Source organism: Camelus ferus, chromosome 6 (assembly GCF_009834535.1).
Source record: "Camelus ferus isolate YT-003-E chromosome 6, BCGSAC_Cfer_1.0, whole genome shotgun sequence".
NCBI classification, from domain to species: domain Eukaryota; kingdom Metazoa; phylum Chordata; class Mammalia; order Artiodactyla; family Camelidae; genus Camelus; species Camelus ferus.
This window is the reverse complement of record NC_045701.1, coordinates 90,334,148-90,356,194: the sequence shown is the minus strand read 5'-3', so window position 1 is coordinate 90,356,194 and position 22,047 is coordinate 90,334,148. Positions and strand designations below refer to the sequence as shown.

At 35.4% G+C, this 22,047-nt stretch overlaps 10 non-coding genes and 4 pseudogenes across 10 annotated transcripts; all 14 read right to left on the bottom strand.

The window, feature by feature from the left end:
* Positions 1–2,739: 2,739 nt before the first annotated feature.
* LOC116664529 lies at positions 2,740–2,811 on the bottom strand. The gene has a single exon (XR_004321059.1). It is a non-coding gene; the product is annotated as a small nucleolar RNA SNORD113/SNORD114 family (small nucleolar RNA).
* Positions 2,812–5,327: 2,516 nt separating this feature from the next.
* On the bottom strand, positions 5,328–5,408 carry LOC116664542 (annotated as a pseudogene).
* Positions 5,409–5,958: 550 nt separating this feature from the next.
* On the bottom strand, positions 5,959–6,025 carry LOC116664568 (annotated as a pseudogene).
* A 1,470-nt stretch (positions 6,026–7,495) lies between these two features.
* LOC116664541 lies at positions 7,496–7,566 on the bottom strand. Its single transcript, XR_004321070.1, has one exon. It is a non-coding gene; the product is annotated as a small nucleolar RNA SNORD113/SNORD114 family (small nucleolar RNA).
* A 902-nt stretch (positions 7,567–8,468) lies between these two features.
* Positions 8,469–8,540, bottom strand: LOC116664549. Its single transcript, XR_004321075.1, has one exon. It is a non-coding gene; the product is annotated as a small nucleolar RNA SNORD113/SNORD114 family (small nucleolar RNA).
* Positions 8,541–9,402: 862 nt separating this feature from the next.
* Positions 9,403–9,476, bottom strand: LOC116664567. Its single transcript, XR_004321089.1, has one exon. It is a non-coding gene; the product is annotated as a small nucleolar RNA SNORD113/SNORD114 family (small nucleolar RNA).
* Positions 9,477–14,852: 5,376 nt separating this feature from the next.
* Positions 14,853–14,923, bottom strand: LOC116664570. The gene has a single exon (XR_004321091.1). It is a non-coding gene; the product is annotated as a small nucleolar RNA SNORD113/SNORD114 family (small nucleolar RNA).
* An 898-nt stretch (positions 14,924–15,821) lies between these two features.
* On the bottom strand, positions 15,822–15,895 carry LOC116664547. Its single transcript, XR_004321073.1, has one exon. It is a non-coding gene; the product is annotated as a small nucleolar RNA SNORD113/SNORD114 family (small nucleolar RNA).
* An 878-nt stretch (positions 15,896–16,773) lies between these two features.
* On the bottom strand, positions 16,774–16,849 carry LOC116664557 (annotated as a pseudogene).
* A 924-nt stretch (positions 16,850–17,773) lies between these two features.
* On the bottom strand, positions 17,774–17,848 carry LOC116664545. The gene has a single exon (XR_004321071.1). It is a non-coding gene; the product is annotated as a small nucleolar RNA SNORD113/SNORD114 family (small nucleolar RNA).
* Positions 17,849–18,300: 452 nt separating this feature from the next.
* On the bottom strand, positions 18,301–18,375 carry LOC116664523. The gene has a single exon (XR_004321053.1). It is a non-coding gene; the product is annotated as a small nucleolar RNA SNORD113/SNORD114 family (small nucleolar RNA).
* A 1,450-nt stretch (positions 18,376–19,825) lies between these two features.
* Positions 19,826–19,900, bottom strand: LOC116664522. Its single transcript, XR_004321052.1, has one exon. It is a non-coding gene; the product is annotated as a small nucleolar RNA SNORD113/SNORD114 family (small nucleolar RNA).
* An 895-nt stretch (positions 19,901–20,795) lies between these two features.
* LOC116664524 lies at positions 20,796–20,870 on the bottom strand. Its single transcript, XR_004321054.1, has one exon. It is a non-coding gene; the product is annotated as a small nucleolar RNA SNORD113/SNORD114 family (small nucleolar RNA).
* Positions 20,871–21,522: 652 nt separating this feature from the next.
* LOC116664552 lies at positions 21,523–21,588 on the bottom strand (annotated as a pseudogene).
* Positions 21,589–22,047: the final 459 nt, after the last annotated feature.

Genomic DNA, 22,047 nt, shown 5'->3' with positions numbered 1-22,047 from the left:
AGAGACATCACTTCATTTCTCTTAGAATAGCTAGTATCGAATGACAAGAAATACCAAGTGTAGGGGAGGATGTGGAGAAAAGGGAGTCTATGTACAATGTTGTAGGAAATGTAAATTGGTGACACCATGATAGAAAACAATGTGGAGAGTCCTCAAAAAATTAGAAATGAAATGGTATATGATCCAACAATTCCACTTCCCGGTATTTAAAAAAACAATGAAGACACTGATGCAGAGTGATATATGCACCCAGTGTCCACTGCAACATTATTTACAATAGCCAATATATATTAACAACTGAAGTATCCACTGATGGATGAATAAAGAAAAGGCAGTATATTTCTACAATGGAATATTACTCAGCCATTAAAAAGGAAATATAGCCATTTGTGACAACATGGATGGGCCTTGAGGGCATTTTGCTAAGTGAACTAGTCAGACAAGAAAGGTACATACTGTATGATTTCACTTATGTGGAATCTAAAAGACAGAAAGAAAGAAAGAAAGAAAGAAAGAAAGAAAGAAAGAAAGAAAGAAAGAAAGAAAGAAAGAAAGAAAGAAAGAAAGAAAGAAAGAAAGAAAGAAAGAAAGAAAGAAAGAAAGGAAGAAGAAGAAAGAAAGGAAGAAAGAAAGAAAGGAAAAAGGAAAGAAAGGAAAAAGGAAAGAAAGAGGAGAGAAGAAAAGAAGAGAGAGAAAGGAAAGAAGGAAGGAGAAAAGAGAAGGAGAGAGAAGAGGAGAGAAGAAAAACAGAGCTCTTAGATCCGGAGAACAGACTGATGGTGGCCAGAGGTGGGAGGGGGGCATGGACAAAATGGGCAAAAGGGATCAAAACTCATTCATTTCCTGTTATAAAATAAAGAAGTTGTGGGGATGTTAAGCACAACATGATAATACAGTTACTACTGTATTGCCTATCTAAAAGCTGGTAAGTGTGAATCTTAAAAGTTCTTATCACAAGAAAAAAAATGAAGCTAAATTGATTAGAGAAGTTAATTAGACTAAATTGTAGTGATCTTTAGGCAATATACAGATATATCCAAACACACACAAACCTATTTTATATAGTCCTCAATTCTGCACATTACCGATTAATCAGCATTATGGTTCATTTCATCTTTCACACTGGGCCATTGTTAACTTCTTGATTATTTAATGCTCTTTAACAATGTAGTAAATATTCCTAAACAAATGACCCATTCCAAGACAATCATTTTACCATTACGTGCCAGGTCCCTTCCCAGACACAGAGGTGACGTAACAGGCCTGACATGGCACAAGTCTAAAGCAGCTCAAGCATCACATTCTGAAGATGACCAGGCAGAGAGATGATGCACTGACATGCTCTCTCCATTGAGATGTATGTGAAACCACTTGTTTGCATAGTTATTAAGGCCTTTACTAAATTATGGTAATACTTTTTCTCTTTCTTCTAGCAAAGCAAACATCAAACTTGTAGCTGACTAAATCCATCAGAGGTAGGAGCTACTATTATTCTTGCCATATGTATCACCTGTTCCTCACAGACATATAAAGTGATCGTTTTATTTTCCATTCCTATTTACGTCATCATATGTCTTTGCGATATATTTCAACAATGAATAGTGTTTCTCTTATTCATATTTATTCATTTATATATTTCTTTAATTGTTCTGACATTGATTTTTGATAATAATGATTGAGGCATTCCTATACACAAAGGCTAAGAGCAAGATCCTTGTATGCGCACGATGTCTCTCAATAGGAGCACTTGAAACTGAAGGCAAATACTAGATTTCCTTTATATTTGACCTCAGAACTCCAGACGCATATATTCACCATCTGTCTCATAGCACAAATTAAAATTATTAACCCATATTTGGCCCTCATTACCTTCATTCATGTCTACATTTTAATCGATTCATAAATTCTTTAATGATAATAAAATCAGTACATGGGGAATAACACTACCTAGAAAAGATCTCGACCATCTCTAAAATTTCTCTATAGGATTGCTTCTCACTGAGTAGATGTATTTCATTACTAGACTTGAACATTTCATATACAGATCAATTAAAGTAATGCTTTTTCTTATCCTAACTTTTACTGAATTGAAGTTTGATGATGACTATATTTCACAATTTTACTACCGCAGTGAAAACCTTTTTAAAACCCACAAAATGAAGAAAAGAATTGTGATGACTACTCACCCTTGTCTCCACGCTTCTAAATCACAGATGAACCCACAGAGCTCATGACCATATTGGAACGCTTCCATCATCGGAATGCAATCATTCTAAGGAGTACGAAGCAGAGCAGATAAAATATTGAGACATGCTCATCAGTGCTTGGATTTCATTGCTCACTTAGGCAGTTAATTACTAAGCCATGAATGGCAACAATGTATATTTTATTTTCTAAAGTAAACAAGGAATATGGATCTAGCCACATGCAGACAGCATGGACATTGTCTGCTACGTATCAATAGCTACATCAGCCTTAGTCAACCAGAACCACACATTCCATGACAGAGGTCACTATTTCACTGCACATTAAAGCTACTTCTTACAACACAGTACAGTGTTTATGAATGGACTGTATTTCATTGCCATCTCCTTTTTTTTATTGTTTATTTAATTGATATAATTATAAAAATAAAAGAAAATGCAAGAACATAGAGACCCTTCAAAAAAGTTCCCTGTATGTTACTGACATATCTATGAAATCATATAAAAAAGGACAGTGAACTAGATCCCATTTCTGTTGGATCTCAGAGTTCCAGACACGTATTCATCGCATACAACTCATACGCCACGGGTAGTCATCATCAATCCAACACCGTCCCTCTTTTTTCCTCATTCATTTCTATGTTACTTACTAATTTAGTAATTCACTAATAAAAATTTACAGAAATACTGTCCACAAAACTAAGAAGAGACATCACATCCCTAATCTGTAGTTTATGCATTTCTATGTATCTTTTTTAATTATGTTGCTACCTCACTGATGCATTAATCTATTAATGTTTCATAGAAATCAATATTAATCACTGAGCTAAAGTTTCCTCTGTGTTCCTATATGGAACAACACACTAAATTCACACAAACACACAAAATATCTCCTAGCCAAGACACAAAATTACTCACATTACAGAGAAGTAATCATAAGGCTCCCAGAGATGGCACAATATTTAATCAGCATGAACGCCTCCATTTGCAGAGGAAGAATACACGCTCAATGGTGAAGGGAAAGGAAGAAACATTTATCACTATGGATTCTACTTTCTACGTTTAATATACCAAATATTGGAATTTATGACATTTTCATAATGTAGAGAATTTTTGCTATGTACCAAAAGACCTCCAGGGTGATTATAACCTAGAAAAGTACACTTGATCTTAATTATGCAAATCTATGTAATTCTGGGACAAAGAGTTAACACTCTCGATCCATTTATTCCATGATGACCTCCAGTGTTCACAAGTTTTATAAATATTTCAGGCCTCATCATAGATTTTCATTCATAGACAAGAGTTTACTTTAACATCTGAATACACTACTATATATATTTAATGGTTCTATCAGATATATTAATAATAACAAATTTAAATTGATTAAACATAAATAAGAGCATGACTAGGTTTCAAATATATGGCCATAAAATCAAACAAACTTAAAAAACAGAATATGAATTATTTTGGTTCTGAGAACTACAAAACTTTATAATTCATTATTCCTGACAGATCAACAACTTATTTGATTCTATAGATACACATATATAACATTCATATAAAATCTTATGTAAATTAAATCAATCACTAATTCACTGTGATCATGGACACTCCCAATATCTAGAAAACCCAGGACATTAATGATATCTCTACTACGTCACATTGACGTTCAACGTTATTAAAATAATGATGCTGTCCTTTATCTATGCATGATCCAATCACTCTCTCAAAATTCTTTATTTATCATTGAGCTACACGTGACCTTCTGAGATTCTACATGGAACTTTGAAGTAACACACTACATACAATGAATGTGAACAAAAAAACCTGGCAAACAAAACAGAAATTTGAATAGTAATATCAGGACATTTTGTGGCTATAAATGACAGACTCAGTCCTCGATCTGTCTCCAAAGAGGGAGGCTCCATCACCTGGAATATGCCCATTTGGAGGGGCACACAGCAGTCAGTGAGGGAAAAAAAGAAAAAGGAAGGAGAATTCATCGTCATTCATTCTTCTCCCGCCCTTTCACCTACTCAGCACTTACAAATTTATAACATTTTCATAACGGAGGGATTTTTTTTCTCTAAATGAGCAAATGAAAGAACAACAAGCATAGCAACAGCAAAAAAAAAAAAAAAAAATCCTCTAACTTCAGAAGGAGCCTGAACAGCTGAAACCATCATTATTCACGTCTGGTCATGCTCGGCCAAAGAGCTGATGCCCTTGACCCAAATCATTGATCCTGGGCATCAGCGGGGGCCATCTGTGTTCATCTTTCCCGCCTCGCCATGGATGCTGACGGGTAGACAATGATTTACCTTTCCTTCGTTACCTACTACTGACCTGGCCTCACTACTGCTTCTCTCATGGATCCACTGAGATTAGTAAAATCAAGACCTATTGACCCGAAATACAAACAGGATCGCTATACACTCCTGACATCTCTCCGTGGGATCACACAAGACACGGAAGCAAGGGAGTGTCTATGTGGCTGGACTCAGGGTTCCAGACACACTGTTCACTGGCCGTGGCACATCGGCCCACCACCACGGGTTCACTGGGGCCCATTTTGACTTCTTTCCTTGGTACAGTTGGATCCATTTAGTCATTACTTCCTTGACAATCATCAGACAAACACATGTCTATCCAAAACCCGAAAGCAAGACTCTGCAATGTCCCACACTCCTCTCCAGTCATTACCAGAATTGCTGGCATCTCTATTCTGAATGAGTAGACATGTTCTCTGGCACCTCCTTCTCAGCATAAGGTTTCCCAGCACACTCATCAGTGGGGCAGAAGCACCCTTGGATTGTACTCCTCATTGGGAAAAACACTATGGAAACCCTCGAACAAACCACCCCAACCAAGACAGGCCCTTGCACCCCTCCTCACCTTGGTCTCCGACCTCTGACCCCAGGACCCTTAGAACCTTGATCACAGTGGAGGACGACATCACCTTCAGCTGTGATTCTGCAAAGTACCAAACAGACAAGGGGACAGAAAGATTGAGACTTTCTCTCTCCATGGATGCATAGTGTTTGGTGATGGAGTCTTTCATTCGTTCCATGGCAGGAAAGAACGAAAAGGCATGAAGAGAAAGGAGACGTGTCTTTTGGACTGGACCTCAGCGTTCCAGACACAGACACGTATTATTCGTCATCGATGACTCATACGCCGGTAGGGATCATCATCGATCCAGGAAAGACCACGGTCTCCTCACTCGTCCCATATGCTGAACTGATCAATTAATTAATAGATTCACTCACTAGAATGGATAACTCAATGATTCACCAACCCCAAGAAGGCACTGGGATCCCCAAATGTCTCTGGGACCGTTCCCCCATCATATATATTTCAAATCTCTGGTCCCTGTCTCCCTTGGGCTGTAATCCAGACAATGCTTCCTTTTTGTCTCCTTATTGTCAATAGCATAAAAGTGGCCTTCTTGCATTACACTCCAAGCACTTTGGAGATGGAGTCCATGTCCCTGGGCGCCCCACCCAGACCAAGATCAGAGGACTGACTGTGCTCACACGGGTCTGCTGTCTCCTCAACTGCAGGCGCAGCCCTAGGCTGCTGATCCAGGAGGACTCCTTCATTCAGGTCCAGTGTGGCCATTCTGGGGGCTAGGAAGCCAAGCAGATGACAAAAAGGTTAAACCAAGACCAAAAATTAGCCTCTCTTTCATGCCCGACATCTGTCTGCAAGATGCCTTCTCTCACGGAGAATGGCCTGGGTTCCTGTTCTGTTGGACCTCAGACTTCCAGTCATGTATTCACCGTACACAACGCACACGTCACCAGTGGTCAGATGCTAAACCATCTCTAGGGTCTTCATTTTGAGGAGACAGTTTCAGAAGCTTTTAAGAAAACTGAGACCTAATCGCCCCTCATCTTCTTTTTCTGCATTTTCTTTACTCAGTATTTAGGTGTTTATTTTTCCCTTGAGCATTTGTCTTTCTCTTATTAAAGTAAGAAACTCAATCTTTAATCTGAGGCAGAATAGTTCAACTGCCTCTTACATAGGCATATCTGTATAACCTTGTTCAATGAGGTTACCTTCCTCCATTTATTTAATGAGCATCAGATTTTTCAATTTGTATTAACAATATCATTTCCCTCACCAAATATGTTCCCATTTTTTGCACAATGCTTCACCCTTTTCTCCTTAATATATCTATTTATATTTGATTAATGGTTTCATCATAAATCCATTAATAAGAAATCTATGAAATGAATGAAAGAACATGATCCTTTTATATTCATGACATCTCTCTTTAGAAATAATTTAACAGAGTGAATAGACCACTTATGTTCTGTATTAGACCTCGGATTTCAGACATGTTTTCATCGTTGAGGCCTCTTCATTCGTCTATGATTGAATCTTTTTCCATTCATTTCTACATTTGTATTGATTAGAACTTTAGTTAATTGGTGATAATGAACATAATACATCATTTGCAAAATATGTCAAGAATAAAATTCTTGAATAGCCCTAACATCAGTTTGCAAAATTGTTTCCCATTAAGACTCTTTCTCTTCCATTGATCTACCTCAATTCTGAACATGATCAATTAATCCAAATAATGATTCTTATCACATTTATTATGAATAACTTTTTGATTCATTTAATAGTTTTTATAATACCATGAGTACACTCAACAAATCGCCCAAACCAAGACAACAACCATCACCATTGTTCCCCTCGGTTTTTTTCCTGCCACAGAGGCAGCGTATAAGTCTTGACCACGGCAGAAGCTGAAGTTGCTGGAACAAACATTCTGATGAATAACAAGCAGACAAGGTGATAAAAAAAAAATCTTGCGAGAGTCTTTCCATTGATCCACACAGTCCACTATTCATTTCCATAAAAAGCTTAAGGATTTTTTAAGTTACGGTAATATTTGTTTCTTTTTCCTTTAATAAATCAAATGTCTAAGTTGTGACTGATTCAGTCAGTAACAATGATCACTTCCTATATCTTTCTGAGCCAAAGAGGTGACATCGTTACACCACTTCTCTCCTAATGGATATCAGTCTTTTCAACATACATCAATGTGTTAACATATTATAGCAATTTTTGGCTACTCATTTAATTTTTTATAATTGGACAAGGCTTATATTCCTCTTCTATTTAATTTACACATTTAAATATTGATTATTTCATTGATCCAATTATAAAAATAGAAAAAGTGCATGGTTAATGACCAAAACCAAGATCTTTGTTCCTGACCTCTGCCTACAGGATCACTTCAACTGGGGACAATGGACTAGACTCCATTCGCATTGTACCTCAGAGTTCCAGACATGTATTCGTTGTATATGACTCATAAGCCACCAGTATCAACACTGATCCATTATCATTCCTCATTGGCTTATATTTCTACATCATGTATTGGTCAGTTCACAATTCAGTAGTTATAATTTTAAAAACAATTATTTGTTGAAACCACCAAAGAGATTAGAAGTCTCTAATAGATTTTTGGAATCATTCTCACGTCAATACCTCTTTCAGTAATTCTTCTCAACCTTCATTATATCAATTAATCCTATAATGCTTCTATTAATCCCATATTTCATTGCAGGCTATTTGGTTTTCACTGATAACATTTCACAGTTTACAATAATATAGTCAATACCCTTAAAGAAAACATTAAAACTAAGACCAAACGTTGACCATTACTCACATGGTCTCCATGATCCTACCACATGACTGCAACCAGAGAACTAACAACCATGGATGAATCCTTAAATCAGCTTGAGTGCATTCAATTTAAGGAGTACAAAGCAGAAAAGATGATTTTAAAAATCAGGTTTTATCTGCATTCATCCTTGTTTTCCACATTTCATTTACTCATTTAATCTTTCATTAATTTTCATATAGTACAATGATTTTTATCTTAACAGAAAAAAAACCTTAAACTTGAGACAGACCCAGAAAAATAATGCTGACTCTACTTGTCATTGTCTATATGATGCTTTAAGCAAAAAGGCAATATGCTTATTCATGTATTGCTTAATGAGCATGAATATTTTCAATTTTATTAATAATTTATCTTGCCTTACCACATATGTTCATCATTGGAAAATGCTTCATTTTCTCCTTTACTTATCTCTCTTTAATGGTTCTAGCTATGATCCATTAATAATAATAAATTTAAATCTATGAATCCAAAATAAGACCATGACCTTTGTGTATTTTTGACATTTGTCTCTACGATCATTTCCAAAAGAAGGATTGAACTAATTATGTTGTGTGTTGGATCTCAGAGTTTCAGACATTTATTTTCATCATCCAAGACACATGTCACCAGTTGTCATCACTGTCCCATGTTTGAGTCTCATTTTCTTCATTCCTGTCTGTATTTGCATAGATTAAATTATTAATTCTTGATAATAATAAAATAATTACATGATTCACAAAACTACCCAAGAGCAAGATCCTTGACTATCCCTACATCCTGTCTGTACAACCGTTTCCCACGTGGACTGTAGCTCTTCTGTTATTCAGCCTCAGTGTTACACATTGTTGACTGATCAATGTTCACATCATAATTATATTGGACAATGGTTAACTTTTGATTAAATTAATAGTTTTTAATAATACCACGTCTACTCTTGGAGGAGGGGATAGCTCGGTGGTAGAGTGCCTGCCTAGCACGCACCAGGTCCTGAGTTCATTCCCCAGTGCCTTTACTTAAAAAGTAAGTAAGTAAATGAACTTGACTACCTCCTTCCCTAAGAAGTGCCACTGCCACTACTGATGCTGATCCCACGCCTAGTCCTACATGAAGACCCAAACCGAGACAAGGGATTTGACCGCCACCCACCTTAGTCTCCTTCCTGACGGAAGTAATAGGACAATTCTGACGACGGCAGAACCTGAAATCAGCTCCAGCATCTATTCAGAAGTGTACAAAGCAGAGAAGGTAATAAAAGGACTGACACATTCTTGCCAGTAAGCCATACGTTCTATCATTCATATATGCAGTAATTTAAGTATTTATTAAATAGTAGCATTTATTTATTTTTCTCTTAATAAATCAAATGTCAACCCTACTCTGTTATTGGTTCTTTTACAACAAAAGTAAAAAAAAAATCTATAGCCACCAGTCCAAGAAAAAGATTCTTGTATATTCCTGAAAAATGTCTCCAGGAACGCTTCCAACAGGGTGAATTTGCTAGATTTTGTGTCGGACCTGAGAGTTTCGGCCACCTATTATTCACTGTTTGTGACTCATACACACCAGTCTTCATCATCAGCCCTTGTTTTGCCCTCTTTTTCTTCATATATTTTCTAATAACTCAAACTAATAACAAAATTAATTCATATGAATATAGATCTCTTTCTCACAGAGACTACATCTCCTTCTCTATTTGATCTCAATGTTTAATAAGTCAATTAATCAACAGCATGCTTCACACCAACACCAGCCATAGTTATTATTCATTATTAGGCTAGGGTTGGCCTTACGTCACTGTATTTCATAAATCTTTAAACAGCGAATACCCTTAGGTGCCTCGACACAAGAAATTAAACTGTGACTCACATGGGTCCCCATGTACAGATGTAACCAGAAACCTTCTAACCAAGAGGATCACAGCAGAACCTCGATCAGCCGTAAGCAGCCACCGCAAGGAGTACAAAGCACAGCAGATGATAAAAAGATCGAGACATTATCTGCGCTAACAAGCTTCCGCCTTCATTTTCTTAGTCATTAAAATATTTACTAATTGATGTTAATAATTATTTGTCTCATCTAAAACAGGCAACATGGAATGCTCCTCTGATCCAGAGCAGTAACACTGACTATTTATTATCTTTGCCTATGATAGTCAGCCAAAGACGGGATACCTTTGATCCAATTATTTCTTAACGGACACTTGTATTTCCAAACTAAATTAATAGGATTTCTTGTCTCATCTCACATAATTGGACAATACTTCACCATTTTCATCTTTATTTACTTCAATAATTGTATAATTTTTTTGTACTAATGCCATCAAAATTCATGAACCACAAAAGACCCAGAACAACATCTCTGTGCACTCCTATGCTGTTTAGAGGATCACTTCCAACAGAGACAGCAGACTAGGTCTCTTTCTGTGTAACACCTCAGAGCCAGACACGTCTTATCCATCACCCAGGATGCATACCCCACCAGCTGTCCCGTATTGTTCCAGGATTTGCCCTCTTCTTCCTCACTCATTTGCACACTTGCTGATTTTCAGTTTTTTAATTGACTAATAATAATAAAATAAATTTAAATTAATCACAAAAACTCAAAAACAAGAAACTCAAGTATCTCTAACATGTGCAAATAGAGTACTTTCCCTCAGCAACTGTACTGTCATTAATCAATCATAGTGTCACATATTCATTAAGGAACGCACGTCACATGTGAATCCCATAGTGGGCCATGGCTAACTTTGCTTAGATTGTACTTAACAAAACAATGAACATTCTGAAACAAGCCACCCATACCAAGCTAAGAGCAGGTGTAAACCATTTTTTTAAATAATGGACCTCAGTGGATCGTAGATGTTTTGATCATAAATTATAGTTCAGAATGCATTCCATTTCCATCATTGGTCCATGGTTGGCTTTTCTTCATATAATTTGTACATTATTTCTACATACAATATAAACCCATCATCACAATTAAAACACTAACTAGTACTTACATCTCCTGTGTGTGCTCCCTCCTCACAATGAAAATAGTTTACATCTTTCTCAGTTAAGGAATGTTTAGGGAAAACCTAAAACAGAAATTTAAAGAGCTATACCAATGAGTGACATGGACTCACCCTGTTTTTAAAATCATCCCAAGTGATCACGTTAATCGTAAACAAATGTATCATAAACTTTGGTTCTTCATCATTAGTACAGGCCTCTCCTTATCTGATTCTGCTCATTATCTACTCAATTTCAACAGATATGCCTAAACACAGAGGCAACCTAGAGATCTCAGTCTTCTTGGAATGTTTAAATCAGCTCAGGTGCATGCATTTTGAAGAATATAAAGATGATGTGAAAAGAATAAGACATTTTCTCCATTGAACCATGCTTTGCCCCTTTCATTGACTTAGACTCTAAGATATTTATCAATTAATGTATTTGTTATTTGTTTTAAAAAAAAATAAGCAACTTGGAGCTCACCACTGACAAACAAACCACTCACACAGAACAAAAATCAATATTGTTACATATATTTGACTATATCACTGGTTCTCAAAATGCTGTTTCTTAATACGCAGCATTAGAACTTGGGAATGTATCCAAAATGCAGATCAGCAGATCCCACATCAATCTGACTAAATCAGAAATGCTGAGAGTGGGCCCAGGAATTTGTAGTTTAACAAGCCCTCCAGGTGAGTCTGATACTCAAGTTGGAGAGCACTCTGTGTTAACCTAACCCAGAGAGGTGACACCCTGTACGTATTGGTGCTTCAGAGTTACAAGAACTAGAATGTTTTAATTAATCCCGCTTTACTCTCTTATCTATCCATCATCTATTTATCTATCTATCTGTCTGTCTATCTATCATCTATCTCATTAATTCTTTAATTTATTCCCTTAGAATAAAGCAGTGAGTCTCCAGGATCCACTTAAGCCCCATAATTAGGTTCTTGAAAATTACTGAAATCTAGCTATAGACTCATTCCCACGGCTGGAATATACCAACTCTCCTTCTGAAGTGAACTTCAGTGATGCAGATATGAATTCATTACAGCACACATTCAGAATGCGTTCCTTTCACGTCATGGGTCCCTGCCTGAATCCTGTTCACCTAACGTCTACGTTCTTTAAAAATAGAAGAAAGAAAAACCATGGGCCCACCATCCACTCCACTCCATAGCCAAACACTAAATATCTTACATTTTCCGGTGGGTTGCTTCACTGAATTAATAGTGTGGATCTTTGCCACAGAGAAATGTTTATCATCTGTGGGGCAACCCTAAGACGGCACGCTAAGTAGCGGTGAAGCAAAGTGTAAACTCCTCAAACTTGAACAGTGTGCTGAAAACGATTACTTTCTAAAACTTGCTATATACCATTTCTTCTTCCTATTACCTACATTTGGTCTTCTCTGAATTTATTTACATCTGTACCTACATATCAATAGCTTTAATTTTCCTTCATCTATTTGTTAATTTATGAAATAATTTGACAAACCATTCGTACTTTAAACAAAACAAAAACTGTTAAACTTCCCAGAAACCCAGAAGACAAGGGCTATTGCATAGGTCTGTCTAACCCCCCGTAATCAAACTAGCCAGAGCTAGAGTTTTTTCTCAAGAGGGACACAATGGGCAGAGAACCAATGAATCAGGCTTCACCACATCCTCATCACTGGCCAGGTGCTTGTCCCGTTTTTATCTTATTAAGTGATTAACTTATAAAGTTATAACCAGTATCTTTCTATACAAACTCAAGATAGGAACACTGATTAAAAGTAACTGTGTCCAGACCCTCACTATCCCAAGTGTCAGGGAAATATATGCTTTTTTCCAACTTTATTGAGGAATAATTGAGAAATGCAGTTGTAAGTATTTAAAGGTACACGATATGAAGATTTGATTGACATATACATTGTGGAATGATTCTTACCAATGGAACTGTGAAGCCAATGGCTTGATCACGACGCGTCATATGACACGTCTGTTTTCTTCTTTTTACCTTCCCTGTTGTTCTTTCTTTTTTTATTGAAATATAGTTGGTTTACAACATTGTGCTAATTTCTGGTGTACAGTATAGTGTTTTAGTTATATTTAGGAATAATATATATTCCTTTTCATATTCTTTTTCATCATAGGTTATTACAAGATATAAATATAGTTCATTGTTTATTTTATATAGTAGTTAGTATTTGCAAAATCCTGAACTCCCAATGTATCCCTCTATACCAGCCCCACCCTGGCCCCCTGGTAACCATGAGTTTGTTTTCTGTCTGTGAGTCTGTTTCTGTTTTGTAAATAAGTTCATGTATGTTATTTTTTTAGACTCCACATATAAGTGATACCATATGGTATTTTTCTTTCTCTTTCTGTCTTACTTGTCATGTGACACATTGTTGTCACTGGTTCATGCTCAGCCCGCTTTAATGCAGTTAGCTGATTAAATTATGTGAAAATTCCCCCCACCCGCGTTTCTTAATTAATTTTAAAAAATGCCTGCAGCCCAAAGATAACAGAAAACACAAACATCAACAACAACATTCGGCTCCCCCTATGTCCCTTATGCTACAGTGTAAAAGCCTCTCTATATTTTCAATGGACTCCAGTTCCTCAGAAACAGATTGGTGACAATGTTTGTTCCATCACACATGCTATAGTTATTCCAGATTTGGCCCTAATTTTCCTTCATTTATTCATACATTTGTTTAGTTATTATTATATTGATTAACTTTTAATAAGCGATTAATATATATGACACTCAAAAGCCCAAAAATGAGTTCCTCGAATATCCTTCACAACTCTTTATAAGATCATTTATATCAAAAGAATAGACTAGATTTCTTTTTGCTTTGGACCTCAGAGTAGGTTCCAGATAAGCATTACTCATCCTTAATTCATACACCACCAGTCCTAAATATTACACCAGACTTCCCCCTTTTTGAATTATAATTTTGTTTAGAGATAATCATTAATTCACTAATAATATATACTGATGAAATTGTAAAGTAGTTTCAATATCGCTAACACCTGTATGCAGAAGCCTTTTCTAGCTCTCTCTTGTTAATCGACCTGGTGTTGAATGTATGGATTGGTTAACATAATTGCTTCATTTTAACATTTTACCTATTTTATCTTTAGTCCAAGGTTGCCATGGATTAATCCCTAACATGAGTCTATAGAATTATTTCCCTCAGCAATCCACCGCTTTCATTAATTGACCTCAGTGATTCTGTTGGGATTGACAAACATAATGCTTCGTGTTAATGGCATCTGGGGGCCATGGTTGGTATTCATTGATTATACTTCACATTTTTCAATAATACAGTAAATACCCTTAAATAAACCACCCAAACTGAGGCAAGAACTTTGACTATTACTTACGTTGGTCTCCATGCTTTAAGGCACAGATGCAACCATAGAACTTGTGATCATGGAAGAATTCTTCAGTTAGCTTGCATGGGTCCATTCTGAGGAGTACAGAGCAGAACAGATGATTTTAAAAAGGTTGAGACCTAATCTCCACTGGTCCTTGTGTTCCACCTTTGATTTAGTCAGTCATTTAGAGAATTAGCTATTTGGGAAAATGTTTATTTAACTTCTCCCAAGTAAACACACAATAACAACCCTGCCACTGGCACAGAATATGAACACTGCCTGTTAACTGACACCGCCTATAAAATCCTTAGCCAGAGGTAACACCCTTGCACCACTTGTTTCCTGATAGATTGGTGTATTTTTAATATACATAAATGGTATTTCTTGTCCTCCTACACATTTTTACAATTGGACTTGCTTCATGACCTTCATTTTTATTTATTTGTGTATTTGTTTATTGATTATATCATTGCCCCAATTATAAAACTAGAGAATGCATGAATGTAAACCAAAAATGTGATTCTTATATACTCATGACATCTGTCTATAGAACACTTCACACAGGACAACGACCAAGATTTCTTCCGTTCTGAACCTCTGAGTTGCAGATACATATTTATCTATCCAGTTCATGGGCCACCAGCAGTCATCATCGATCCTGTCGTCCCTCCTTATCTTCAATTATTTCTACATTGTCTATTAATTCATTCATTAATTCAATAATAATATTTTTAACCCTATTATTCACAAAAATCCAAGAGCTTTGATATACCTAATCTGCATATATGATCATTCTCAGATCAATATATCTTTCTCCTTAATTATCCTTTTTTGTCCTATATAGAACTTATCAACACACTCAATCCCATAGTTATATAATCACGGGCTATCTGATTATATTTCACACTTTACAATGGTACAGTGAGTATTCTTTTTCAAAAAATCACTAGAATCAGACAAGAATTTTGACTATTACTCACATTGGTCTCTACGCTTCTAACACACACAGGTGCAACCATAGAGCTTGTACCCATGGAAGAAGCTTAAATCAGCTCAGATGTGTCCATTCTGAGGTGTACAGAGCAGAGCAGATGATGAAGATAATTGAGACCTTATTACCATTGATCCCTGCTTTCTAGCTGTCATTTACTCAGTCATTTAGGCACTCATACATTTTTCATGGCATAGTTGATTTCTCTCAGAAAAGACAACAATCTCAAACCTGAAACTGACCTAGTAAATAAAACTGACTCTTGTTTATCAGAGTCTAAATGATTCTTAGCCAAAGAGGTAACACCCTTGATTCATTTATTCCATAGGAGGCATCAATGTCTTAGTTCATTTTTATTAGTAATATTTCTTGTCTCACCACATATGTTCATAGTTGGAAAATGCTTAACATTATTCTTTATATAATTACTTTTATTCTATCATTGATCCATTAGTAATAATAAACCTAAATCTATGGACTCAAAATAAGAATATGAGTTTTGTGTATTTCTGACATCTGTCTACAGGATCACTTCCAACAGAGAGATTCAACTAGTTATGTTCTGTCTTAGACCTCACAGTTTCAGACACATAGTGTCCATTGTTCACAACTCAGTGCCACCAGTTGTCACCATTGGTCTAGTTTGAGCCCCTTTTTCTTCATTCATTTCTACATCTGTACCAAATAAATCAAATTAACTCATTAATAATAATATAATAAACACACAACAACAAGATATTTGAATATCTTGAAATGCTATAGTCATTTCCTTTGTAGACTTCACCTCGGTGATTAATGAACTTCAGTGTTGATTAATCAACATATTTCATTATCGATTAATCAAGCTCATACTTCATATTATTTCTATATTTAGACATATTTTTATCCTATTTATTACTTTTTAATAATACTGTGAAACCCTTAAACAAATGTCTCAAACAAAGACAAGAATTTTGCCATTACTCACCATTGTCGCGTTCATGACATAAAGGCAACATGACGACCTTCATCACAGCAGATGCGGAAATCAGCTTGGAGGATCCACTCTGCACAGAATCAAGAGAGAAGATGATAAAAAGATTAAGACATTCTCTCCATTGATTCATTGTTTCCACCCTTCTATAGACATAGTCCTGGTATTTACTGATTAATAGTAATATTTATATATTTTTCTTCTTAACACATTAAGCATCAAAGTTGTAAGGACTCAGAGCAGAAACTATTACTTATCATTCTCTGTATCACCCTTAGTCAAAGATGTAATAACACACCTGCTCCATTTAAGATTGATTTCAATTTGTCTTAGTATTATTTTCTTTGCTATACATTTTAAGAATAAACAATAGTTCAGTCTCTACATCTTTACTTACACGATTGTTTTATTTATTCTGCCATTTATTCTTTTAGTTAAGATTGTAAAACTCATGAACATAAATACCAAGAACAAGATCCTTCTACATTCCTGACATCTGTCTACAGAACCACTTTAAACAAAGGGAATGGGCTAGCGTTCCCTGTGCTGGACCTCAGAGCGCCAGACACACAAGTATTCACTGTATGTGACTCACAGGCCACCAGTAGTCACCATCGCTCTAGGGTTGGGGCGCTTCCTTCATTCTCATCTATATTTATTTACTGATCAATTTATCAATTCACTAACAATAATAATAATAAAATAAGTATCTGTGAGTCACAAATACTCAAGAACAAGATCCTTAATACCCCTAATATCTATCTATAGAATCATTAGACTCATTGAATATACTCTTTCATTTAAATCATCTTCATTGATGCAAATACCTATTAATCAACATAGCACTTCATGTCAATTATATATTTCTGCATAGAGCATGACTAGCCTTCTTTCCATATATTTAATGTCATTTTTTATTATTACAGTGAATACTCTAAACCCAAACCAAGGGAAGGATTTGACAATTACTTACATGGTCCACGTGTACTTACACACAGGACAACCAGTGTCGCTCCTGACCGCGGTCAAACACGTAACCAGTTCAGACGCGTCCGTTCTGAGGAACACAAAACAGAGCAGGTGACAACAAGATTGAGAGCCACTCGACTACCACGTGCATGTCACCTTTCATGTAGTCAGTCACTTAGGAAGACAGTACGTTGGGGTCATATTTATTAATTTTTTTCTTTACAAATCAAACAATATCCCCCCGACACTACCACAAAATAAGAACGTTGACTGTTATTCCTGGTTTATATCATTCTCAGTCAGCGAGGTCAGACATTTGAACCATTTACATTTTTTAATTTACCTCAGTATTTTCAATCAACGTCAGTTTTTATTGTCTCACCACATTTATGAAGAGCGAACACGCTTCACCCTCTTCATCTTATTTACACTTGTACGTTGATTATTTCTTTGAGCCATTTTTTAACAGTGAAATCAAAATTCATAAAGACAAACCAAGAAAATTGTTTTATTACTTTTCTAATATTTGCCTATAACATCAGATCAATTAGAAGTGACACACTGTATTTCCTTTTTATTGGACCTCAGAGTTTCAGACACACAGTATTCATCGTCCATGCCTCATATACCATCAGTCATCGTCACTGGGCCGTCTATAGGCCTCTTTTCCTCCATTTCCATCTGCATGAGTCCACTGATTAATTCATTAACTGACTGATATTAATTATATTTCACACTTTGACAACACAATGAATACTTGAGTGAAAAAAAGCTCTTAAAGACATGAATTTGCTCATTGTATTACTCACATTGGTCTATAGAGCACGTGACTGGAGATGTTCAGTCCACTAGCGTGTGTCCATTCTGAGGCGTCCAGGGCAGAGCAGATGATTAAAAAAAAAAATTTGAGATTTTTTTCTACATGGGTCCTTGTTTGCTACATTTTTGTTTCCTCAGTCATAAAAGTATTCATTATTTTTAATAATTTATATACATATATGAGCATAAATATAAATATAATGATATGATCCTTAGAAGGAGGACCAGAAAATCTGTCCATAGGACCACTTCAGACAGAGGCAACAGACTGTGTTTCTTTTCTTATTGGACCTCAGAGTTTCAGACACAAAGTAGTCATCGTCCATGACTCATACTCCACCAACGGTCATCATTGGTCCATATCTGAGCCTCTTTTTCTTCATTTGCATGCATATTACTTCATTAATACATTCCTTAATTCAATCATCTTCATCTTTAAAACTCTATGATTCACAAAAACTCAAAAATAAGAACAATGAGTATTCTCTGCATCTGTCCATAGGATCAAGTACACCTCTGTCACTAATTATCATCAATATTTCATATATACATTAGTAAATATAATTCTTCACATCCTTTATTTACCATTTTCCATGGTCGGTGTTTTAGATCATATTTTACAAATTTAACAGGTGCAGTGAGTACCCTTAAAAAAAAACCTTCTTAACTACAAGAACTTTAACCTTTACTCACATTCATCTATGTGCTCTAAACACACAGAGGAGTCCAAGGAAAATGCTTCAATCAGCTTGAATGTGTCAATTCTGAAAAGTACAAAACAAAGAAGATAACTAAACATTTAAATCTTTCTTTTCCCATTTGTCTTTGTTTTTGTCATTTCATTTTTCCATTTATTCAGATATTTTTCAGAGCATATATATATATACGATACAAAAATATATCACAAAATTAACATCCTCTACTTGAGACAGACCAAGGCTAATAAACCTCAGTATTACTTTTCAGTGTCAGTGCCTATATGATCCTTAGAAAAAGAGATAACACCATTGGTCCATTCATTTCTTCATATGTTATCAGCTTCTTCAGTTTATAGTAATAGTATTTCTTGCCTCACCGCGTATATTCATAGGTGGAAAAGGCTTCTTCCTCATTTTTATTTACTTGTATTTTGTTTATTAATAGGGTTTCATATCATATTTATCATTGGGCCATAGTTAACTTTATATTATGTTTAATACTTTTTAATAATCCTCAATGAATCCCTTCAAACAAATGACCCACTCTAAGAGGAAAACCTTGACCGTTACTCACTTGGCCCCTTTCTGACAGAAGTAACATGACAATCTTGATCACGGTGGATGCTGAAATCAGCTGAGGCATCAATTCTGAATCATACAAAGCAGAGAAGGTGATAAAAAGTTTGAGACATTCTATCCATGATCCATACTTTCCACCATTCATAGATATAATCATTTAGGTATTTATTAACTTAAGATAATATTTATTTGTTTTTTCCCTTAATAAATCAAACATCAACCTTGCAACAGACTCAGATCAATAGCTATTACTTACCACTGTCTATATCATCCTTACTTGAAAATGTATAATGCATTGATCTCTTAATTATCCATTCTAACAAATATATTCGCTTTACTACTTATTTAATCAATGAACAATACATAGCCCTCCTATTTTTACTCATTTATAGATTTATTTATTCTGCCACTAACATTTTTATAATATTTTTAAAAATTCATAAGCCACAAAGAGTAAAACAAGATCCTTATGCTTTCCTGACATCTGTCTATCAGAACACTTCCAACAGAGTGAATGGACTAGAATTCTTTTGCTGGACCTCAGAGTTTCAGACACATAGTATTCATCGTATATGACTCATATGCCATCAGTCATCATCATCGGTCCAAGGTTCAGCCTCTTCCTCTTTATTCTCAACCACATTTGTTTACTGATTAACGTATTAATTCATTAATAATAACGAAATAAATTATCTGTGAATCAAAAACTCAAGGACAAGATCCCTATGTATCCTTTACTTTTGCCTACAGAATCTTTTGCCTCATTGAATATACTTATTTCAATAATCGCCCTCATCACGGCAAATACTGATTCATCAACAACATTTTTCATGTCAATTCCATATTTATCATTGATCCCTGTTTGGCCTTCTTTGAACATATTTTAACAATTTTTAATATTCCACTGAATTTACTCTACAAACCACCTACACCAAGAGAGGACTCTCTCACTCCCATTGGTCTGCATGCTCTCACACGCAGGCGCCCCTGATCATAGTCAAATGCTTGCACAGGTTCAGGCATAGCCATTCTGGGGCATACAAAGCAGGACAGAGAATCACAACATTGAGAGACTCTGTATTGACCCACACTCCACCTTCATTTAGTCAGTCATTGAGAACATAGTAAATTTGAGTTATATTTATTATTATTCTCTAAAAAAATTAACAACATCAAACCTGACACTAACATAGAGTAAGAACTTTGACCGTTGCTCATGGTCTGTATCATTCTCAGCCACAGAAGTTAGACATTTGAACCATTTACAGCTCTTAATGAGCTTCAGTATGTTTTAATCAATGTTAACAGTTTTTATTGTCTCACCACATTTATGAAGAGTCTTCTTCTTAACTTGTTTATACTTATACATTATTTCTTTAAGCCATTTTTAACAGTAAAGTCAAAATTCAGAAAGACAAACCAAGAAAGCTGTCCTTTTACTTTCCTAATATTTGTCTATAACATCAGATCAACTGGAGGCAATAGATTATATTTCCTTTTTTATGGGACCTCAGAGTTTCAGACACATAGTATTCATCATCTATGACTCATATGCCATCAGTCATCATCACTGGTCCATATATAGGCCTCTTTTTCTTCTCATCTGCGTAAGTGCATTGATTAAATCTTATTACTAATATTAATTACATTTCATACTTTTAACAATACAGTGAATATCTGAGAGAGAGAAAAAGCTCTCAAAGACATGAATTTGCTCACTGTATTATTAGTCACATCGATCACGTGACCAGGCAAGATGCTTAAATCCACTACTGTGCATCCATTCTGAGAAGTACAGAGCAGAGATGACAGGAAAAATTGAGACCTTCTCTAAATTGGTCCTTGTTTTTCTCATTTCATTTACTCAGTCACAAAGATATTTATTATTTTTCACAATTTATACACATATAAGCATAAATATAAATATAAAGATACAATCTTTAGAAAAAGAGATAACTACACTGGTCCATTTATTTCACAAGATGCATCAGTTTCCTCCATTTATATTAATAGTGTTTCTTGCTTCACCACATATACCCATAGTTAATAAGGTTTCATTCACCTTTTTATTTAGTTATATTTCATTTATTGGTTCTATCATTAATCCATTTATTTGGAAAATATAGAAATTCATGAATCCCAAATTAGAAGAACAATATCTTTATATATTCTTAACATCAAGCCATAGGATGATTTACAAGGGAGGAAACAGACTGGATTTTGTTATGTGCTGGACCTCAGGCTTCCACACACATAGTATTCATCATATACGCCACCAGTAGGCATCACTGGTCCAGGTTTGGGCCATTTTTTCCTCATCCCACCTACTTCTGTTTAGTGATTAATTCATCAATTTACTAATAGTAATTAAATAAATATCTCTGAATCACAAAAGAACAAAGACAAGAGCCTTTGGTTTCTTTACCATTTGTCTTTAGAACAATTGCTTAATTGAATACACGTCTTTCATTAATCACCCTCACTATTCCAAACATAGATTAATCAACATAATGTTTCATGCATTTTCAATTTAATCTCTGAACCATGGTTAGTATTTTTCTTATATTGAATATTTTTTGAATATTTCAGAGTACCCTAAAAAAAACACCCAAAGTAAGATGAGAACATTGACTATTACTTACATTGGTTTCCATGTATAGGAAATTTCAGAGATTGCTGACCAAAGCATATGCTTAAATCAGATTGATTGGGCCCATTCTGAAAAACAAAAAGCAGAGCAGATGATAATGCGATT